Genomic DNA, 14996 nt, shown 5'->3' on the forward strand with positions numbered 1-14996 from the left:
AGGGGAAGCTGGAATTGCAGGACCCTGCTGGAGGAGACCATGGATGAGAATGGAGTGGAACTAGTCATGATTTTGCATAAATTTAATTTATCTCCTGTCATGGTTCCACTGAAAGTGCACAGATATGGCTTCAGATCCCAGCCCCACTCCTTTAGTTGTGTGACCTTGGGCAAATTCTAAAGCTTTCAGACTCTTTTCCTTTCTGTTTGGTGCTAATAATTCTATCTGCTTTTCTTCATCGACATGAATTATAGTCCAGAAAGGTGGAGTTCCAGGCATGTAGTAACCACACCACAAAGATTACTTGTTATTATTATTATTATTTTTTAAAGATTTATTTATTTATGATAGACATAGAGAGAGAGAGAGGCAGAGACACAGGCAGAGGGAGAAGCAGGCTCCATGCACCGGGAGCCCGACGTGGGATTCGATCCCGGGTCTCCAGGATTGCGCCCTGGGCCAAAGGCAGGCGCCAAACCGCTGCGCCACCCAGGGATCCCCTACTTGTTATTATTGTAATAGTCCATCTCCTATGGTGGACAGTCCTTCCACTTCTATTGATGGATGCCTCCCAGAGACAACTGTGTTCATAAATGCCATTACCCGAGTGAAATAAATGTAGGAGACAGGGATTTATTGCAGGATGGGGTTTTCTGTCCTGTTTCCAGCAAAGCCATTCTCTATCCATCCTCTTCCCTCTCCTGACCCTCTTGGGCCATGTGGAAGTGCTCTGCCACTCAGGGTCATGAGGTACTCCATGGTTGAAGCCTCTTCCTAACACCTGGATGCCAAAACCTTGTACGGCTCTGTCTCCCACAGGCCCTGCTTCCCAAGGCCAATTCTGGACCCATCCCACAGAGGCTCTCACAATTAAGAACGGCTGAACTCCATGGCAGGAACAAATTCTCTCAACTTTCTTGGTGTCCAAATTATATTTTTCTAAAGCAAACTGTTCCTACAGAATTTAGAGAGCAGGGTATCTTTGTTTTCCAAGAGAGAGGTTTTCACTACAGTGTTTGGAAGGTTTTTGTTATTGCTTGGGGGTTGCCAGGAGACAAGTAAAGGCTGGCTTAGTGTATCTGCAAATCACTGGTATCTACTCTCTGGAACCACAATCCTGCTCTCAAATTTAATTTGCATGAGAATCATCTGGGGTATTTTAAATTTCAGTTCCTGGACCCCACCATTAATAAGTCTGGGATGGCCTGTGCTTTTAATAAGCATTCCAGTGGGTGATAATGCAGGTAATGCATGGATCACATTTGGAGAAATATGGAAGCAAGCCCATTTGCCCAAAAGTCAGCCTATGGAATTTGTTCTCTGGGAATTGGTTTTTAGAAAAATTGAGCAAGATCGAATAAACATTGCCCTAAGAAAACAGGAGCTTTTAAGCATGGCTTCAGGAATACAGATCTCTATAGCCATTTCTTGGTGCTGGGGCCATGTTCTGCCTTAACTGTCAAGCCTTCCGTGGTCATCCCATATTTTGTTTGGTATTTCCCAAGAAACTTTTAGGAATTTTTTCTTTTTCTTTTTTTGGTATGAGGAATAAGAAGAAAGCATTTACTCATTTCTCACTTTGTTTTCTTTAGCTTCTTAGTTACAGAATGATTTTGGATGAAACCTACTCCAGATGATGATGGTCTGAGTGTGACACTGTGCTAGGGAATCATTCCAGTCATATTCATAACAACCTGGAAACCTCTTTTCTTTAAACAAATACTTACATGGCACATAGTTTGTGTGATAGGAACTATGATAGGTGTGAACCAGGCAGCAGTGCACAAATACAGACTACTTTCCAGGAGCTTACAATATTAGCAGAGGCATAGCCATCAAATCACTATGCCAACAGATGTAAAATTGCAACAATGACAAGGTCTCTGGAGGCCTAGCAGTAATGGGAGCATGTGACTTCAACAGAGATGTCAGTACAGCTTCCCTAAATAAGTGATCATTGACCTGAGATGCAAGTGACCAGAAGAAGAAGGAGGGAAGAGTTTTCTAGGCAGTGGAACAGCATCACATGTGAAAGGCTTGAAGTGGGGAGGCATAGAGAGATGAGGAGCCAGTACATTGATGAGATTTGGGGATATCTTGGTCATGGGAAGTAGTAGCAAGAAGATGCTAAAGATGGCTTCTGGGTTGATGGCTAAAGGATGGTATCATTCCAGAAATCAGGAAATATTAGAAAAAGAAAGTATTATCCTTTTTTATTTATTTCTTTGTCTGGGGGATTGAGACATGGGAGGTGCCTTAACTGGTTAATTGGAGGTGCCTTTGAGATATCTAACAGGAACTGATGGGCATGGGGCTGAGGTCAACTTAGAAACGTGAATCATGTAGGTCATTACCATTGGTAGTAGTGGAAGCAATGGGTTATGGGTGAGGTTTTCCAGAGATAGAAGAGAGCAGAGAATCATGAAGTCTTAGAACTGGCCACTGAGGAAAATTAACATTTGAGCAGCAGGGAGAGGAGGAGGAGCGAGCAAAGGAAAGGTTGAGTGAAGTCCATTTTTCTTGTGAAAAGTGTGGCTATCAAAAGTCAATTGGGGGGCACCTGGGTGGCTCAGTTGTTGAGCGTCTGCCTTTGGCTTAGGTTGTGATCCCAGGGTCCTGGGGTTGAATCTTGCATCGGGCTCCTCGTGGGGAGCCTGGTTCTCCCTCTGCCTGTGTCTCTGCCTCTCTATCTGTCTCTGTGTTGCTCATGAATAAATAAACAAGATCTTAAAAAAAAAAGTCAACTGGAAGAAATGAGTTGTAAGAAGGAGGTTGAACATATAAAAGAGAAGGTTCGTTGATGGAAAGTGCCAAGGAAGGCAGGGGAGGAGGAGATCCAAAGTCCTGTGTCCCAAAGAGGTTATGGTGATATCGTCACCAAGTATTTTGCTAAATTTATGGCAGGAAATAGATATCATTAGCGGTTTCACAGAGCTTCTGGTCTCTGAAGGGATGGCAGGCTTCAGTTTTGGCTTCCAGCTGGATAGTTCTTGCCTGGGGAGGGTGTCTGTGAACACACAAGAGCTGTGCATTTTGCAGAGACTTTCAGGACCCACAAGGGTTTCTTCTCCTTACCTTTATCCAGACTGGTCATCCAGTGTATACAATGCTCTGTGCCCTGACTTGTCCCCAAAGGAACAACTTGAAGAAGTCAGTACTTGTGTTCCTTTTTCTATTTTCCTCAGCAGAATTATTTGGCTCTACAGAAATCCTATTTTAAATTCCATGAATCAGCTCTCCCTAGTGAAAGATTTTAGCATTTGGGGGCAGTTTTTGTGGAAACATTTTGTAGGATATGAAGTGACAGCTGCCTTTTATCAGACACCCTGATTCCAGCTGCATCAGGGATTTGAGTCCCAGAAAGTTATCAGACTGGAAGCACTCATGCCACCAACAGGAAACAACCAACGGGTTTAATTCCATGAAAACCATATTTAAATCCTGTGATGTTGTTAGAGAAAAGTGTATAATCCCAGATTGGCTATTAGGAAAGACTGACCATGCTGAGCCCAAGATGAGGTCAGCCTGGTGAATCACCTGGCTGGAGGGAAAGCCAGAACTTGGATTGGGAATGAAAACTCTAGGAAGGGACACTAGGGTGAAGGTCAGGCCCTATGAGATTTTTTTTTTAGAAGGTGTAATTTTCTTTAAATTTATTTATTCATGGGAGACACAGTGAGAGAAGCAGAGGCATAGGCAGAGGGAAATGCAGGCTCCCTCTGGGGAGCCTGATGTGGGAATCAATCCCAGGACCCTGGGATCATGACCTGAGCCAAATGTAGATGCTCAACCACTGAGCCACCCTGGTGTCCCTAGAAGGTGTAATTGTTAAAAGAAAAAACAAAACATTCTGAGGTCAAGAGGCATTCCAGGACTGGATTTGGGGGCTAGGAGGCCAGGAGCAGGGATATCCAAGGGACAAGTCAGGCCCAGACTGGAGTGGTAGGTTGCAAGGACGATTGTTTTTTTCCCCCTGAGGACCGTGTGTGAACCTAAGGCCTAGAAAGTGAGCTTTGTGGTTTTGCTTGTGTCTCTTTTGTGTTATGTTTTAAATACCCAGAGCTGTTAAATAAGACAGCCCTGGTTTAGACTAGGCAACTGGAGCTAGTTTCAGAAATCCCACTGATGGGAAACCACTACCAAGGCGGCACCAGGAAATATGCCAGAATGTGCCTTTTGCTCCAATGGCACCTGTGTTGTGTTGAGACTCTCTGACACGGCTGAGTGGACTTGTTTGTGGTGGACTGGGTAGGCAGTGGGGGAAGAAGTCCTGATTCCAGAAGGAAAACCTTTGAAAGAGAAATGTCTGCTGCCCTCCGACTATAGCAGTGGAGAGTTCTCCACGTGGTGGCGAGCCAGGAGGGAGACTTCGTCTTGGTTGGTTTGAACTGAGCACATTTTGTCATCACTTTAATTAATTCATTTATCCTCATATATATGCTATCTCTGTCATATTTATACCATTAATATGCCATCTTATATATGTTTAACTTGTCATTTTACATCCCTAACAGTATCACCTGGAAAAAAATATAGACTCACACTCACTCTCACTCCCTCTCTGTGATCATCTATCCCTAATTCTTTTTGGAAATGATCCCTTCAGCAAATGTTTTCTCTGGTGCCCCCTGCTTATGCTCAGCCCTGCTCTGGGCATGTCTCCTCAGGACATCAACCCTTCAGGACACACTACCTAGAAGAACTTGTTTCCAACCATGTCTTACAGGCAGACAGAGGGCTGTGTTCTGCTGACAGACTACTGAGAGCCCAGGCAGCCCTGCGATTACAGAGAAAAACACTCTCGTCCAGAATTATTGGAAAGCAAGAGTGGCAAATACAGTGCTGTACTACATGGGGGGAATGCAAAGTCGAGAGAGAAGGACACATGGAAAGGCAATGAGTATTAAAATGAGTTGCAAAATGGGGAGAGGCAGCCCCAGGGGCATCCTTCTTCCTGACAAGTCCCGAGGCACAGCCTGTGCTTTCCAGAGGAGTCATTTCAGCCTCCTGGGGAGGAGGAGCTGGCAGGCGCAGTCTGCCCTAGACAAGTGCTTGTCTGCAGGCGGGGAGTGGGGGTGGGGGTGGGGGGGGTGGGGGGGTGCTGAAGCTAAGTGTTCCTGGAGTGTGGAGATGTTCACTGGGGGCTTTGTGGAGGGACAGGGAGGACAGTGCAAAGGACTCCTGCCTGGAACAGGCTCTTGCACACATCTCCCCTCCCAGGGGCTCAGTAGACAGGAGTGAACTGAACTCTGTTTTTTTGTGTGTGTTTTGTTTTGTTTTGTTTTGTTTTGTTTTGTTTTGTGGTAGAGTTAAAGCTTCTTGCCTTTTCTAAACCCACAGGGAGGCGGTGTGAAGCTGGTGACGCATTTTTTGGAAATGAGATCAACTCAATTTGAATCCTGGCTCTGCCACTTGAAATGAGCTACTTAACCCATGTAGGCCTTCATTTCCTTGTCTGGAAAGTTGGGGTATTTCCTAAAAGTTCTATGAAGTCTAAATAAAATGGGGGCCTATGTTGTGTCCTTGATCTACAGAAGATGCTCATGGTGTGTTCGTGCTCTTCCCCTGGGCCATGTTTCTGGCCCGGCACCTATAGAATTTGTGTGATTTGTTACAGCTGTCCCACTCAAGGTGGCTTCAGCGACACATCTAAGGTCTATGCTATGTGAGTGGTACCTCCCTTGTACCAGCTGAGGCCAGCCCAGAGGGACCCTTCACAGCTTCTGTCAGAGGGGAGACAGAGCTCTGTGGGCCATCCGCATGTGGTGATCCCTGTTACAATGCTATTTGTGCCATGCCACCCTGTGCCCAGTATTGTGGGCGGGAACTGTGAATTAAGTCTGTAGGGCTGTTCAGAACAGGGCCTCTGCCTTGAGGGTGTACAATATGGATGGGAAAGATACACTGACACTTGATGGATTATAAATGCTGAGGCTCAGAAATGGACACACAGCTCCAGACCTGGCCCACACTGCAGGGCTGGGACATCCTTGCATTGAAATGCTATTTTTCTATCAATACAGCAAAAGCTGATAGTGCCTCTAGGGCAGCAGCATCTCAGGCTGAATTAAACAGACTTAGAAAAATTGATAAAGACAATAAAAGCCCGTAGTATTTCTTAGCATTCTTTGTGTCATGTGCTGTACCTGCAGCATAACCTGACAGAGGTGAATACTCTCGGTCAGAGTTTATAGGTAAGGACACTGATGATCTGAGAGGCAACCTGAGGTCACACAGGCAGGGTCACATTTCAAGTCCTGGTCGTCCTGACTATGAAAACCCGTGGTCCTTTTGGCCATGCTCTGCTGCCTCTCACAGGATGCTCCAAGTACAGAGAATTTTCCCTAATAACTTCCTGACATATCTCAGCATCGGGTGGACCCTGGTGGAAACACTAAGTGGCAAGCCACAGCATCGTAGCATATGGGGAGCATTAGTAAGCAGGTGCTGACAGGCACCTCTGCCAGTTTGTGTGCTCTGCTGTGAAGTCCATGTTCAAGCCAACTGACAAACAAACACTGCCTCACTTGCCCAGCTTGGGGTCACATCGTTGTATCTGAGTGGTGGAGGCTTCCTGGAGTTCCTGAGGTCCCCAGACAGATGGGCTTCCTTCAGGGAAGGGCCATTGCTACTACCACCCAAGACAGGTCATGTGCTGAGAAAGGGAAGGAATTCAGGGTTTTAGGTCCTGAGTCCAAATCCCAGTTCTTTTCTTTCGTGGCTATCACTGAACCATCCAGGCCTCTGTGCCCAGGTCTTGAGAGCCTGAAATAAAGCTCCAGGGTGACAGTTGTAAGTGGCTGTCTGCCTTCTGGGTACTGCTGACATGCAGTCCTGCTCTAGGGGATGTGTAACTTTTTACTTCTTTAATGTGTAGGTTTTTAAAATCCCCACTGAAAATAGATCCCAAACTACATGGTTGGCGGAGTACAAGAGAAAGGGCTGATGGTAGTCTGTAGAAGCCATAAAGCTGCGGTCAGAACCGTTGGCTGCACGGAGAGCCCCAGAGTACATGGAGCAGCTGGGAGAATGGCATTGTCGGGCCCCAGGGAGGCCAGTGGCCCGCTGTCCAAAGTGACTGCTCCTCAGAGCCCTGTGGGTGATGGAGAGCGTTGGGGCAGCACATCCTATTGTTTCCAGTGTGGGGCTGCCATTTCCTCACTTGGCTGGAATTAGTAGGGCTGTGCAGAAGCCCAAAGATTGAGCCAGCTGGGTAGTGGAGAAGAACAGTAAGAAAAAGAAGAAAGGAAAAAAACTTAGCAAAATGCTACCCTACCATGGCATAGCAGACTCTCCCTAGACCCTGGCTCTTCTTTTACCAATCCCAAGCAAAATAATGAGATGACTAATTCTATAGCTGGAACAGATACCTGGCCTGCCAATTATGAAATGAGGGCCACTTTCTAGGCCAGCTGGGGGTAGATGCAGGGTTTAGAGGGAACCTGTGGGTAATGCCATTGGGTTGATCCTGGTCTTCACTCAGGGTAGTTTCCATTTTAGAGCTGGGTTGCCCTGCCCTGGTTAGTCTCGGGGATCTGCAACCACCTCACTTTTCCTGCCAATGTGAGTAATGTATTTTGTAAAGATTGGACCCTCTTGCCTTTATCTCCTTGGGAGAGAGGATTGGTGGCCCAAAAAAGAAAAGACACTTCAGGTTCAGAACTTGAAATCAAAAGTGGTCAGAGGAGCTCTTGGGGATGCCACGAGGATCTGGATGGGTTTGGGGCCTCCAGTCCAGCCCTGGGCTAACCTAAGGAAACTGCTCAGAGTCTGGTCCTACCCAAGAAAATCTGATTCTGGAACATGAAGAGCAAATAATCAGGACTCATGCCATTACTTCCTCAGCAGAGGCCTGTGTTAGCCATTGTCAATCACAACACTTTCTGAAACTGAGCCCAATCTCCTCAGCATTAGAATTTTTTCAACAGAGAATTCTATAAAAATTTACCAATTGTCAGGAACTGTCACTTGAAATTAATTAATTAATTAATTAATTCATGTGACAAATATTTACAGAGCTTTAACCTTATGCCAAACAATGTAATAGGCACCAGGGTATAATGCTGGGAAAAATCAGAAAATATCCCTACTCTTCAAAGCTTCAAGCTTAGTGGGAGAGCTAGACATTACTCAAATAGTTATGCTGCTAAATTCAAGTGTGACTGTGTGTCAACTGAGAAACATCTAATGTTCATAAATGAAAGATTGTGCCTGGCCAGAGAAATCAGGAAAGAAGTGATGGCTGGGCTGAGATCTGAAGGATGAATAGGGGTTAACTAAGCTGAGGGTGAGAGGTAGAAGAGCACTTCAGGCATAGGGAAGAGCTTTTGCTCAGCTTGTGATGGAAGGGAGCACAGTCAGTGTGAGGGTGTGAAGGGGATTGAGGACAAGATGAGGTTAGAGAGGCATATGGGGCCTGGGGCCTGTTGGGTTTCCTCAGCACAGTGAATGGGGTTTTGTTTTTATTCTCGGAGCAGTGAGAAGTCAAGCAAGGAGTTTTATGTAGATATGATGTATGTTTTGTAAAGGTCACTCTGTATAGAGTGAGTGTGGAGAATAGATTGGAGGAACTCATTGGGAATAGGGGTAGACAAGTGTCCTGGGTCATGATGTGACCCATGGCATTTTGTGTTGTGGGTTGTGGTCAGAAAATTGTGGAAATCACTGATCTGGAGGCTTCTAAGGACACAGGTCTGTTCTGGGGTTCTGAGCCAATGGGAAGGAACTTCATACTGAATGGGGAGGGCCTAACACAGAAGATCCTTAAATCATTCCCTCCAATCTTGGGGCTTTGGCCAGAGATGGCAGATGGGTTTCCTAGGATGGCTTCACATCTCTAGGCCCAGAGACAAAGAAACATCTCAAGGCTCTAAGTCAGTGCTGGAGCCAGGATATAAATCCACTCCCTCTGAATCCCTTGCATGCTACTTGCTGAAAGGAAGGAGACAGAAGAAAGCAAATTGGCTTTTGAGCACTCATGATTGCTCCCAGGGGCCCATCCATGCAGAACAGGCACATCTGCTAGGGCTTCATCGGTTGCCAATGACCATGGGCAGGCATAAAGCCTCATTTTAACTTCACAAAGTCCCTCTCCCAAGTCTTTCCAGTCCAAAGAAGAGCTTTCCCAGTTCTAAAGATTGGTAGGATGGAAAGCTGCCTAGTCCTACCTTTCCAACATTTGCTGTGTCGGGCAGACTTTAATAGAAGCTCCCATACTGCATCCAGGTACTTGTGGATCAAGCTCAGAATCAGGGGCTTCTGAAAACATCAGAGCTCAGACATTTGGGATGCTGAGTGTGTTGTAGGCACCCTGCATTTAGAAATTGGACATATGAGCTGTGGAGAGCTGGTTCTCTTGGTTGCCACAGAAACCAAATCGAGCTGGATTTAGCATTAAATTATAGGGTACACACAGAGATGGAGTTAAACATTTGTCTACTACTGCTTTTTTCTTTTCTTTTCATATTGAGCCTTCCCAGCAAGTGGTAGCAACACCTGTGAAGCTAAATGGGGGCTGAACAATATGTTGTGCCAAAGGAGTGGGGATTCTGGAAGCTTCATAAATGGCAAGGACACAGATTTCCACCAGAGGCAGGATTATTGCGTAAGCATCTCCTCCCCAGATTCCTGGTCCTGCCAATTCAAAAGGAGTATCTCAGGGAGGATAGAGAAGAGAATTGGATAGAGTCGAAAACTATAGCTTCCCATATGGTTGCCTCTAGGGACATGTGGCTACCGAGCACTTGAAACGTGGCTAGTTCAAGTTGAGATGTAAAACACATGCCAGATCTCAAAAACAGTATGGTAAAAAGAATGTAAAATATCTCATTAATTTATAATACTGATTACATTTTGAAATGATAATATTTTGGATCTCTTGGGTTAAATAAGATATATTACTAAAATTAATCCCATCTGTTTCCTTTTACTATTTTTAATGTTGCTACTAGAAAATCTAAAATTACATATGTGGCTCACATTAATATTTCTACTGGACAGTGTGAGTTCAGGAACTCTTATTCTAATGCTGGATTGATTTGCCATCAATGACTGTTTAATCTAGAGATATGTCAGATTTTTTACCTTCAAGGTATTAGGTAGCTCTATCTTAGTCACAGGTTCATTATGAAGATTTGATTGGCCGCCAGAGAGGATTCTGTAGTGCATTGTCCAGATATCCCCTTAAGGGTCAAGGTACTCATTCCTCCCATTGCTAGAGTGTTGGTTGCTGATGACTCATTTTTGAGACCTTGTCAAGAGTTCTTGCAGCTAAAGGGAGGTGGGTTGTGTTCTTTCAGGTGGGTCTGTAAAATGCAAGGGGTTAGTCTAGTATCAAGCAGAGGCAGGGCCAGAGATCTCAAGGAAGCTACACAAGCAAGTGGCTCAGACCTCTTGTCACCACTACTATTGCTGCTCCTTAACCTGACACCTATGCCTATGGTTGCAACGGAGCCTCACTTATGAACAGCTTAGGGAGGAGAAGAAATATCAAGTGTGGTTTATGAGATGGCTTGACTCTGTATGTGGGTGCAAGCTATAATGGATTTCTTTGAATTATGGCCCCACTTGCCAGTGGCTTATAAAGAAAGAGGTGAGAGGAAAGCCTCTCAATAGGTGGGGCTTTGAGTGGTAGTCCTGGCCATCCTTTCCGTGTGGAAAGAGAACTGGACTGAAATAGTGATATCCACAGACTCAACGAGAAATAGTGAAGGGTGTGGCTGTTGGTAGGTGCCTGCAGAGAAAAAGATGGAAAGATTTAGGGCATGGGGGACTGGGGAAGAGGCATGTAGATGGACTTCCGGGAGGGGGCATAAAGAGTTAGGATCATTGCATTTCATGTTAATTCCACCAGAGCACAGCCACGGCAGGAGAGGCTGCACTGAACAACTAAGCAGACAAAGTGACTCAGCTCACTGACGTCAGCCAGCCTCTGTTCTTCGGCCACCTTCGGTGTTTGAACAGTGGCTATGGGAATGGAGCAGTGGTTCCATGGTGGCAGGGATCAAGACAATCCATATGGTATACACTCTAAACAACCACTAGAGGAGGCTGGGAACCAAGTGGGTAGCAGTGGTCCTGCTTACCATCCCTCCCAGGGACCCACCTGTGATATTTGTGCTCCCCATCCTCACAGATGCAGACTCTGTGGGTCTAAAGAGGCTGGTTCCCAGGGAGGTGGGGAATGCTTACACCAGAGAGTACAGCGGGGATCTTCTGATCTCTTCCAACTCCTGGTACCAGGAGATCAGCAGGCAAGGAAAGAGGTTGCTGCTTGGGCAGGAGCCATTGACCCTGGTCATCAGGAGGAAGTAGTACTATTGTTACATAAAGGGGAAGGAACTGAATATGTTTAGCATTCAAGTAGCCACTGGGGCATCTCTTGGTACACCCCTGCCTGATATGAGGTAAATGGGCAAGTGTAACAGCCATGCCAGAGAATGGTGTGATGTGGTGACCAGGGGCTTGGTCTCCTTAGGGATGAAGGTCTGGGTCACTCCACTAGGTAAGCTACCTAGAACAACAGAGGCGTTGGCTCGAGGTGAGAGGAATCCAAAATGGATAGAAGAGGACGGACAGAGATGGTGAGGTTCAGTTGTAGCCTCAAGATCAGATGTGGGAGTAGTAGTTTGTCTCATTAATCTTCCTCTGGTAGTTTCCTCTTGAATAAAACCACCAGAAGAGCATAGAAGTTGCTCCCAGAAGGTCACACTTATAATATGAAGTAAATGATCCAGGTGGTATGAAAGCTGCACTGTACAGGATGCTGCGGTATGCTGCCCAGAATTCCTGTAGGGGACCAAGGCACTTATTCCTCCAAGTGCTGAGTGTTGGCTGTTAATGACTCACATCTGAGTCCCCCTCTAGGAATTAAGCTCCTCCGAAGGTAGCCTGAGGTCACAGCTCCTCCTGAAGGGAAGCCCACATCCAATGACTGGTTGGTGTGGAATATGGCCTGGCGCATTTGTCTTGATTCAGGACAACTTTGTAAGGAAGTCCAGCTTCTGAGCTTCCTGTATTACTCAACTTCTCCCTCTGCTTAATTTTGCTTCTCTTCCTTAAAGGTATTATTACTAAGTGCACCCCCAGTAAACTTCCTGTGGACAAATATTGGTGGGCTGCCCAACCTAGAAGTGATGCTTCCTCTTACTGTACGGTGCAACACATACTGAACTCGGCCCCAGGAGCTCTGGGTTCTCTTCAGGGCTCTGCACTTCATGGATTGGGCTGGAACTTAACTTGCCTCAGATTCTACATGTGACTCAGGTTATTCATGTGTAAAATGGTGATTCTGAGGAAGGAGCTGGGACCAGGTAATCTAAGATCCCTTCCAACTTTGATTTTGCATATGCGTCAAATGGATGGGGGTTGGGGATAAGAGTGACATGAAGAAGTGGGAAGACCTTTGGGAATCTTTGAGCTTTCTCCACTTTACAGATGAGGGGAACTGTGGATCAGAAAGGTTAAGTGAGTTTCCCATGGCTGCTCTGCTTGAACATTAGCAAGACTGGAATTTGGATTGGGCTTCTGTTTGCTACCATCTGGGGTTTATCCCCTTCATTACCTCAGATGTCGGTCACTATGGCAACTAGGGGTGGGTAGCAGAGAAGATTTCCAAGGTTGGCTGGAGGGTCCTGATCAACCAGCTGCTCCTGGTCATTCAAAAATCTTGACCAATGTTCCAGGAGGTCATGGCCTTAGTCCTAGAGCAGTGTTGGCGATGCAGGTGAATCCCCCGGGATCTTGTTAAAGGATCAGAAACACCTGGGAACTTAAGATTACCCTCACAGATTCAGATTCAGCAGGTAGAGCTGGAGCATCTCTAATCTGAACAATGCTCTGGATAATTAAGGTCACCACCAATGTTTGAGAACCATGGTTGTGTAGCAGTGATCTTCACAGTTGCAGGTCTTTGTGAATAAATGGAGTGGGGCACATGACCGCTGCATGCAGAAGAGAGAGGCATCGTGTAGCCCGGCTGTCTTTGGGGACACAGCTGTTGGAGCTGCTCTGAGTGTGCCCCATGGGCCAGACACAGACAAGCACAGAAAGAACCGCTGGGACTTTAAGAAACTTGCCTTAAAAGTTATAGTTTTATTAAAACAATCAAAAGATAGAAACAAAATATGTGCTAATTTATAAAATATATTCTCAAAGTACTTCTAATAACAATTAGAGAGCTTTATCTCTACCTCTAGGTTGACAGTGTGAGTTGCACATGGGGACATTTTGTGGTCATCACCATCGCCGTACCACTGACAGATTGTGAACTCAGGGTCCTGTGTAAAAAGCGTTTTTCTGTTCCCAGAGTTTTGTTCCAGGGCTTGACCAAGATGCCCATATAGGTGGTGTCAGCATTCTGCTAAATGGCTTCCTTAGCCTCTTTAGGGTGCAAAGGCCCAAATGGTTCTTTGGTGATGTTATGTGGAGCAAAAGGGACCTGCCTCCCCTTAAGTGTCTCCAGATGGTTCACCTGTGAGCCAGCTTGCTGCTCAAAAGACACCCCTTGTATCCCCTGCTGCTCACCCCTAGGTGCCTGGCCGATGGGAGTCCTCGGTGCCTGGCAAAGAAGGTTCTGCTGCCTCTGCATGCTCCATGGGAGAACCTGCAAGCAGAGCCCAAGGCCATGGGTTTCGCTCATGCCAGTTTTAAACATTTTTTAAAACTTTATTATTATTATTATTTTTTATTTTCCCAGTTTTATTGAAATATAATTGAGATATATAATACTGTGTAAGTTTAAGGTAGGTATGGTTCCGGATCTTACACTTACATCTTTAATCAATTTCGAGTTAATTTTTGTGAGTGACGTGAGACAGTGAGACAGGGTTTCAATTCCACTCTTTTGCATGTGGATGGCCAGCCTTCCCAGCACCTTTATGGAAGAGACTGTCCCTTCCCCACCGAGTGTCCTTGACTTACAGTGTCTTTAATGAAGTGAAGGGTGGAGGTCTTGATGTTGCTTCCCTCTCTTCCCAGCCTTTCCAAGGCAGCTTCCCTCCTGGTACTCCCTGGAACTCCCCCCAAGTTATTGTGGCTTACATTTCAGCCCAGAGTCCTGTCAGCTGCCTTCAAGATTTCTGCCTTTCATCCTCCTCCTGCTTTATCAGTAGCTTGTTTTGTTAAATAAATTGTCTAATTAATTAAACACCTGTTGACCGCAGAGCTGATTTTTGCCACACACTACATCGGTGAGGAACAAGATGGGCCTGATGACCATCTGGAGTTTGTTGAGTGAATGAAAGTGGTGATAATGGCTGACCTCCACTGAGTGCTTCCTGGTGAGGTCTAACTACCTTATTATTGCAGTTAATCCTTCCATGTTCCTATAGTATCATGCCCATCTTACAGATGAGAAAAGTGAGACACTGAGTGACTTATGGGAGGCCATGGAGTCTCATTTGATGGAAATTGCGGCATTTGGCTTTTTTCCTACCTCTAGACTGTGAAGGTCTGGCTCTGCTTGTAAGGTTCTTTATTGGGGGTGGGATGAGAGCAAAGAGAAATAGAATTCATGACTGGATCTTTTCTCTTTTATTTTAAGAGATGAACATTCAGAAGTTTTGGGGAAACTCTGACAATTCTAAAATCACCCTATTTGTTATCTCATATATTTATTGGAGTGATCAGAAATAAAATGGTCAAGTTAATAATGGCTGATGTGATTCGGGGAGGGACTGTGAGTAGGGGAGGGAGACTGCCAAAGGACCTGGGAAGCCTGTGTTCTTTTCAGTCTGGGAGACATGAAGTCCCCAGGAGATCAGTAAGTAGTGACAGCTGAATTTTTTTTCTTTTAGAAATAATTGACACATTATGTAAGTGTAAGGTGTATAACGTGTGGATTTGACACATTTATATATTACAACATGATCACCGCTGAAGTTTTCAAGAGGCCAGGGGAATGGATTGATTTCTGAAGCCCTTGAGAAGAAAGTGGCATGTGGGGCGCTCACCCCAGAAGCTTAACTGGTGGCAAGCCTCCTGGACACAAAGATTCA

At 45.7% G+C, this 14996-nt stretch overlaps 1 protein-coding gene and 1 long non-coding RNA gene across 3 annotated transcripts in view; both read left to right on the forward strand.

Moving 5' to 3' along the window:
• Positions 1–14996, forward strand: part of LOC140635611 (lymphotactin-like) — a 194462-nt gene that overhangs the window by 60450 nt on the left and 119016 nt on the right. The window lies entirely within an intron of this gene.
• On the forward strand, positions 371–5533 carry LOC140635613 (uncharacterized). Its single transcript, XR_012032949.1, has 2 exons — positions 371–4893; positions 5341–5533. It is a non-coding gene; the product is annotated as an uncharacterized lncRNA (long non-coding RNA).

Source organism: Canis lupus, chromosome 6 (assembly GCF_048164855.1).
Source record: "Canis lupus baileyi chromosome 6, mCanLup2.hap1, whole genome shotgun sequence".
In the NCBI taxonomy this organism is placed as follows: Eukaryota; Metazoa; Chordata; class Mammalia; order Carnivora; family Canidae; genus Canis; species Canis lupus.